We start from the raw sequence: 8,663 nt of genomic DNA, 5'->3' as shown, positions 1-8,663 counted from the left end.
CTTCCATTGTGGACATTTTTCTTGAAGAGAGTGTATTAGTTCATTCTCGTGCTGCAAACAAAGACATACCCAACTGGGTAATTTATAAAGGAAAGAGGTTTAATGGACTCATCATTCAGCATGGCTGGGAAGGCCTCACAATCATGGTGAAAGCCAAAGGAGAAGCAAAGGCACGTCTTACACAGCGGAAGGCGAAAGACAACTTGTGCAGGGGAGCTCCCATTTATAAAACCACCAGATCTTTTGAGACTTATGTGCTACCATGAGAACAGTGTGGGAGAAACCACCCCTATGATTCAATTATCTCCACCTCGCCCTGCCCTTCCCATGTGCTGTTTATTATGACTCAAGATGATATTTAGGTAGGGACACAGGAAACCATACCAAACAGCTTATTTGAAACGTTCCTCCCCTATATCTATCTCATTGTTCCCTCCTATTATTTGAAGGATATCTACTAGTTGGACCTTAAGTCTTCCAAAATTATGCTCAAATTCCTGTTTTCTTTCTCTACAATTTTCTATCTCTTTGACTTTTTGGCTCTATTTTTCTGGGAAATTTCTGCAACATTATCTTTCAACACTTTTATTTATTTTTCTTTCTGTTGACATGTATTTAATTTCTGAGAGGATTTTTTTCTTCCTGAATGTTTCTTTTCTATTACCTCCTGCTTTTTCTTTTTTTCTTTCTTTCCTTTTTTGAGACAGGGTCTCACTCTGTCACCCAGCCTGGAGTCCAGTGGCACGATCATGGCTTACTGCAACCTCAACCTTCCCAGGCTCAGGTTATACTTCTGTCTCAGCCTCCCAAGTACCTGGGACTACAAGCATATGCCAACATCGTTGGCTAATTTTTGTATTTTTTGCAGAGATGGGGTTTCTCCATGTTGTCCAGGCTGGTCTCGAACTCCTATGTTCAAGTGATCTTCCTGTCTTGGCCTCCCAGAATGCTGGGATTACAGGCATGAGCCACTGTGCCCAGCACCACCTGCTCTTGTTTTATGAATACAATATCTTCTTTTATCACTCTGAAGATAATATTTTTGTTCATTTTTGTTCTTATTTCCTCCACATTCTTTTTTCCTGTTTCCTTTTTTCTTTCTTTATTTGTTTCTTTCTTCCTTTCTCACTCTTTCTCTTTCTCAGTTCTATCTCTCTCTCTCTCTTCCTGTTTGAACAGTGGTTCTTAATAGGAAGAGATTTTAGTCCTGAGGGCAATGTCTGGAGATGTATTTGGTTGTCTGCCACAACTGGGAATTTGCACTACTGGGATCCAGTAAGTAGAGGCCAGGGATACTGCTAAATATCTTACAATGCACAGCATAACAAGGATTATCCAGCCCCAAATATTAGTAGCGTTGAGATTAGTAAAACCTTGTTTAGAGGCTTTTCTCAAATGTCTTATTGTCCTTGATTGCTTGCTTGTATTTTAGGGAAACACTGAAAAGTGTGATTGGATTGATTGTGTGATTATGAGGGGAGATTGTTGACTGAATTTCACAGTGGGTTGATCTGGATATGCAGTTTCACTGTGGGACTTGTAACTCTACGTTTATAGCTTTTCTCTTTGGCTAATCAGTTTATTCAGAGAAGAGTCATTCAATCTCCTGCCTGGAGAGTTTAAGTCTAGTGGCCAATATTCCAGGAGCTTACAGAAAAGGGAGCCACTCAGTATGCAGAGTGTCTTCAGTACAGTCTCATACCCACCTCAGCTGTAGCTAGCATCCCTGGTACCCAATTCTTCCTGGTTTTGTCTCTCCAGGGAATCTGGCCTCTAGTCATCTTCTCAGGTGGAAAGGGGATGGGGGAGTCATCTAGGATTCTAGTTGCCTTTTATTCTATATGTCAAACAATCTATTTTTAGTCCTACCTTCACCCCACTTTCAGAGTTACCTGGCACCTAAAATTACTGAGCTTCTTTCCTTTGCATCATCCCCCTGGGTTGCCTCCTGAGGAGGCTGATGCAAAGAAACCTGCTTAGACTTCAGCTGTCTCTAATCTGTGAAGTAAGCAACAAACTTTCTTCAGCGTTCTAGCTTCCAAAATGTTGTTGCTATTCTTCCTGTCCTTGTGGGCTTATAACATTCTTCCTTTTTCTAACAAGGTTTTGAAGAGAGTAAAAATAAACTATGAGTTTAATTGACCATGTGCAGCCAGAACTCTGAATGACTTTCTTTCATAGTCATTTTCTTCACTAGAAATATCATTGATTATCCCCCAGACTGCCTGAGGACTCAGAGTCCTCTTGAAAGAAACATTCTACTTCATACTCATTCATACCCTCTCATCTCAATGTATGAAAATTGAATTCATACAATTCCTGAAAAGAGACTTGCAGTTCTTCTCTCAATGGGATGTGTCCCAATAAGAAATGTGTCAGAGATGAGACAAGCAAATGTAGCCAGAGATGAGATAAGCAAATGTAGATGTTAAATCTCTATCAGTTTCCCATAAATGGTAACAGTGCTGGGAGAAAGTTTTCTAACAGCCTATACTTTTCTCAAGGCCTTACAGGTGACATCCTTTAGAACAGTAATCTACCCTGGCCTACGGAGGTATATTATTTATTTTGTTGTTTTGTTACAACTCATAATCCCTAGATAGCTCTCATTCAGGCCTTTGGCTAGACCACTGCTATCTATTGGTAGTGCCAAGGCAACATGTTGAAAAGATAACATCGAGGAAAAGAAACCAGAGAAAAGTTAGCATCTAGCTCTGTTCACTTAAGGAATATCAACTAATATTTCTATTAAATATTTTGTTCCCTGTGCTGTCCTTTACATGAATTTTTCCTCAGTTAAACCTCAAGACCATCTCATAAAGTTGATTCTTATTAGTATTCCTTCATTTTTAAGATGAGGAAGGCTAGATAAGCAAAAGTTAAATAAATAGCTTAAAGCTTCAAGGTCAGGTAGTCTGAGTCCAGAGCCTACAGTTTTCAACACTGCACTGCACCCGACATTTGGACAAGAAGAAGAAAGGGTAGAGTGGCCATAGCTACAGCCAGCCTGTACATTGTCATCGTGCCTCAAGGTTTATAAAATGCTGTCACACATGTTGTAGTATTTGAACTCATTGAACACCGCAGGAAGCTAGCTAATGCCAAGAGTGAAGTACCCTACACAAGAGAGCTTGGCAGAAATAAAACAAAGAGTGAAATCTCCAGGAGGCTGAAAGGGGTGCTTAGGCATTGCTGTTCACTCCTGTCCTCGTATGAGCCTTAGCCCTGCTGTGTCTGTTACCAGCACAGTGATTTCCACCATAGCATACAGTCTCAGTCTCAGTTTGTGTGGAACATTGTTTCTATTCCTGGAACGGTGGGCAGATCTTGCCAGCAGTGGTGTACTCAGGTAAGTTGAGTTGGGACCCTTGCTGGCTCTCCTTGCCATGCTTTGTTTCTGAAATTGTAGAGTGGAGGGTAGCATTGGGATCCTTGATTCATAGATCCACAGGCAGAAAGAAACATGAGAAAGACTAGGGTTCAGTGTCCTATGCCCAGACAGGGCTGTATCAGACCTATTCAGGCCCAGAGTTAGCTAACCTACCAGTCATAAATACTGGAGGAAAATCTTAACAAAATGACTGAGGTATAAAAATGCAGATGTGTAAAATGTGGGTCCCTTTTTTTTTTTTTTTTTTTTTTTTTGGAGACACGGTCTCACTCTGTTACCCCGGCTGGAGTGCAGTGGCACGATCATGGCTCACTGCAGCCTCAACCTCCTGGGCTCAGGTGATCCTCCCACCTCAGCCTCCCAAGTAGCTGGGACCACAGGTGCATGCCACTGTGCCTGGCTAATTTTTGTATTTTTTGTACAGAGGGTTTCACCATATTGCCCAGGCTGGTCTTGAACTCCTGGGCTCAAGTGATGTGCCTACCTCAGCCTCCCATAGTGCTAGGATCAAGATTAAGGAGTGACTGGGCAAGTCCAAGCAGCTAGCCAGCCTTGGGTTCTGCAAGTATGGCTGTGATTTTATGCCATTGGTTCTGGTGGTCGTCTTCTCCAGGTTAAATATGAATAGGGACAATTCTGGGTCCTATGGCTGTCTAAGGACAGCAGCAAAGATTCAAGGAATCTCTGGTGGTTGTCAGCCCAATTCAGGAAGATCAGGTCGGGGGGATTCTAAGAACATGGAAATCCCCCATCCCCTTCTCTGCTTCTGGGGACAGGTTGCCTGTCATTACCCACTGGGCCTTTCCTTCCCTGCCCTTTTTTCCTCTCTCTTTCCTGTACCCTTGAAGATAAAAGTTGGAGCCTGCTTTTTAAGATAAAAGTTGGAGGACTTTTCCAACCCTGACAGACTGGTAGGACAGAAACAACTGGTTCAGGGACCCTTGCCAGCCTCTAGAGAAATTCCAGCACACACAGCCCTGGCACATTAATACCCTGCACAGATCAGAGACGGCTGGCCACGCAGACTCACCAAGCCACAGACTTGTCTTCCACAAGCACATTCTTACCTCAGCCATGAAGTGACCAAGCCACGTGTACTAAGGGGTGAAATCAAAGATATGTACAAGGTATTAAACAAATACCAAGGGCAACAGTTATCTGGAATACAAAGTCAAAATAAGCAACAAGTTCTATGCTCCAGTGCTGATATCAGATACAAGCTTCAAGGACAATTTCTTTTCAAAGGCTTATTCCAGTATCGTGAGGCTAGCATGAGGTGTATGCATTTGCCAGGGGCAAATTTATACTTCTGAATTAATCCACGCAGCAAATGCTATGCATCTGCTCGCAGTCCATTTAGAAGCATTTGCAGTGGACGATGGAGGGGCCCAACTCATTGTACTCCTGCTTGCTAATCCACATCTGATGGAAGGTGGACAGTGAGGCCAGGATGGAGCCACTGATCCACACGAAGTACTTGTGCTCTGGGGGCATGATATCTTGATCTTCATGGTGCTGGGTGCCAGGGCAGTGATCTCCTTCTGCATCCTATTGGGGATGCCAGGGTACATGGTGGTGCCACCAGACAGCACTGTGTTGGCGTACAGGTCTTTGGGGATGTCCATGTCACACTTCATGATGGAGTTGAAAGTACTTTCATGGATGCCACAGGATTCCATGCCCAGGAAGGAAGGCTGGAACAGTGCCTCGGATACCGGAACTGCTCATTGCTAATAGTGATGACCTGGCTGTCAGGCAGCTCATAGCTCTTCTCCAGGGAGGAGGAGGATGCAGCAGTGGCCATCTCCTGCTAGAAGTCCAGGGCAACATAGAATAGCTTCTCCTTGATGTCGCGCACTATTTTCCACTTGGCAATGGTGGTGAAGCTATAGCCGCACTAGGTAGGGATCTTCATGAGGTAGTCAGTAAGGTCCCGGCCAGCCAGGTCCAGATGCAAGATGGTGTGAGGGAGGGTGTGGCCCCCTTAGATGGGCACTGTGTGGGTGACCCCATCTCCAGAGTCCATGACAATGCCAGTGGTGCAACCAGAGGTGTCGAGGGTCAGCACGGCCTGAATGGCCATGTACTGGGTGAATGGCCTGTGTGTTGAAGGTGTTGAAGGTCTTAAACATGATCTGAGTCATCTTCTCCCTGTTGGCCCTGGGGTTTACCGGGACCTCGGTCAGCAGCACCATCTGCTCCTCCAGGGCCACGCGCAGCTCGTTGTAGAAAATATGGTGCCAGGTCTTCTCCATGTCGTCCTAGTTTGTAATGATGCCGTGCTTGATGGGGTACTTCAGGGTCAGGATGCCGCACTTGCTCTGGGCCTGGTCGTCCATGTAGGAGTCCTTCTGGCCCATGCCCACCATCACGCCCTGGTGCTGGGGGTGCCCGATGTTGGAGGGGAACATGGCTTGGAGGGCATTGTCCCAGCAAAGCTGCTTTTCACATGCTGGAGCCATTGTCAATGAAGAGCACGGGGATCTCTTCTTCCATTCCCACTGGTGGAGGAGCACGCAGCAGCAGGAGGACATGGTGCATGTGCTGGTGGCAACAACTGAGCATCTTTATAAATCTTATCATAAAACTGAAAAATATTTTAACAATACTACATAAAAACTTTCTACCTCTTATGGAAAAAAAAATGCCTCATTACCTGATCTGTTCTCAGAGATTTCCTCAATCTCAGAGCATCAGAGAGAAGAGACCATCGTTCATTCATTCAACAAACATTTATTGAGGGTCTACTATGTACCTGTGCCAGGCCTTGGAAAGACAAGACAGCTCAGTGAAAAACACAGCCCAAGTCCCTGCCCTTACTGAGCTTACATTTTATAGGCATTTAGTGGTTAGAAAGTACTACAGACTGAATTGTATCCACCTCCAACCCCAAATTCATATGTTGAAGCCATAACCCTCAATGGGACTATATGTGGAGACAGGGCCTTTTGGTAGGTAATTAATGCTAAATGGGGTCATAAGGGTGGGGCCTTAACCCAGTAGAACTGGTGTCCTTATAAGAAGAGGAAGAGGCTGGGCATGGTGGCTCACACCTGTAATCCCAGCATTTTGGGAGGCTGAGGCGGACAGATCGCGAGGTCAGGAGATCAAGACCATCCTGGCTAACACAGTGAAACCCCGTCTCTACTAAAAATACAAAAAATTAACCAGGCATGGTTGTGGGCGCCTGTAGTCCCAGCTACTAGGGAGGCAGAGTCAGGAGAATGGTGTGAACCCAGGAGGTGGAGGTTGTAGTGAGCTGAGATCACGCCACTGCACTCCAGCCTGGGTGACAGAGCGAGACTCCTTCTCAAAAAAAAAAAAAAAAGAAGAAGAAGAAGAAAAGAGATGCCAGAGACTGCTCTCTTTCCACATACACAGAGAGAAAATGCCATGTGAGGAAACAGCTAGGAGGCAGCCTGGCAAGCCAGGAAGACAGGCTTCACTGGAGCCTCACCCTGAAGGCACCTTGATCTTGGACTTCTCACCTCCAGAACTGCAAGAAAGTAAATTTTTGTCTTGCATAATACCTAGACTGTGGTATTTTATTATGAAAGCCTGAGTAGATTAACGTAAAAAGTGTCAATGGCTTCTGTAAGATAGAAGAGGAGAAACGAAAGAAAGGGAATTGCTCACAGAACAGGAACACTGAATGATTGTAATCACTATTTTGAATTTTTTAAAAGTTATTTTACAAGATCCCTTGTTCTTTATGGATTCCAGTAGAGGAAAATCTACAACTTTCCATGATACTCCGTTTGATTCCCTGGCTTCCTCAGCACCATCTACAGCCTTTTGCTGCATGGTTATGTCTAATGTTTATCTGTCTCCCGAGGCTCATATACCACTCCCATAGGATGTCTTGGCCTCATTCAGACACCAGCTGTTGCTGCTCAGAGGCTGCTGTAAATAAACTGCATTCCTCTCAGGGTTTTCTCTTTTCTCCAGTGAATCAAGTGCTTTGATTCTCAGTTCTGGTTTTAATTGACCAACCAGGTAATTTATTTCCAAATATAAGTGATCTCCCTTCGGTATTTCAGAATCGTAAAAGATAATCTGCTCTCCTTTGACTCTTGAATTAGGTAAGCATATACCCTAGCTAATGGCCATATGGGCCTATCCCCTGATTCCTCAACTAAACTCTGGGTGTTTGTATGTGTTATCTATTGCCATTTAATAAATTACCATAGTGTAATGGTTTCAACAACACACATTTATTATCTCCACATCTGTGGGTCAGGAATCCAGCTGAGCTGGGCCCCCTACTTCAGGGTCTTTCACAAGGATACAATCATATTGGTGACCAGGGCTAGGGTCTTATCTGAAAGCTCGGCTGGGGAAGGATCCACTTCCAAGCTCACTGAGGTTGTTGGCAGAATTCTGTTCCTCAAAGGCTGCTGGACTGAGGGCCTCAGTTCCCTGCTAGCTGTTGGCCAACAGCCACCCTAAGATCCTTGCCACATGAACCTCTTCTTGCTACATGGGGCTCTTGAACATGGCTATTTCCTTCACCAAAGCATGGAAGCCAAGAAGACAAATAGAGAAAATCTGCTAATGAGACAGAGGTTACATGCTTGTAACAATTATGGAAATGATAGCTCATCACCTTTGTTGTTATCCTATTAATCAGAAGCAAGTCACAGGTCCAGACCACTCAAGGGAGAGTAGGTTCATATGCAAGGAGGCAGGCATAATCAGAGATATCGGGAGGCAGGCATAATTGGGGCTGTCTCAGAAACTTCCTTCCACAGTATTGGTGAGCAGAAAAGAAGCCACTTGTATCCATTACTTATCCCTACATCTCTTCTGCTTACTTTCTTATTTCTTAAGAAAAGGAAGTTTTAGGAAGGTGATGCTGGTTTGGTTGTGATCATCAATCTTCTAGACATCATAGGTCAATTCTATGAAATTTCTCCTGCACTCCAGACACCTCTTAACATGGGCCACTTGGATGACCAATAGGTACCCTCTACTAAACCCACCTGACATGGGATGTACATAATGTCTGCCAAAAACTACCCTTCCTTTCTCAGGGAATGAGCCATACTATCAGAATTTCTCAAACCAGAAACTAAGTTACCCTGACTCCTTCCTCTCCATCACTCTCCCTTTATGGAGTAAAATATTAAGCATGTATTTCAAAAAAAAGTATAAATTATGTGGAAGGGAATCCACAAATGAGAGTAGCTATTTGGTCATTATGGAGATAGGGTAACACAACAAGGGAATTCCATGTGATTTGGGTAAATTAATTGGCATCTCTAAGATATAG

The 8,663-nt window shown here is 44.2% G+C and overlaps 1 pseudogene; it reads right to left on the bottom strand.

Annotated features, from left to right (window-relative positions):
- Positions 1 to 4,747: 4,747 nt before the first annotated feature.
- Positions 4,748 to 8,463, bottom strand: LOC129039615 (actin, cytoplasmic 2-like; annotated as a pseudogene).
- Between the last annotated feature and the right edge of the window lie 200 nt (positions 8,464 to 8,663).

The sequence above is a fragment of the Pongo pygmaeus genome, chromosome 5 (genome assembly GCF_028885625.2).
Source record: "Pongo pygmaeus isolate AG05252 chromosome 5, NHGRI_mPonPyg2-v2.0_pri, whole genome shotgun sequence".
Classification (NCBI taxonomy): Eukaryota; Metazoa; Chordata; class Mammalia; order Primates; family Hominidae; genus Pongo; species Pongo pygmaeus.
The sequence above is the reverse complement of the archived record's forward strand: the minus strand, read 5'-3'. Positions and strand labels throughout refer to the sequence as shown.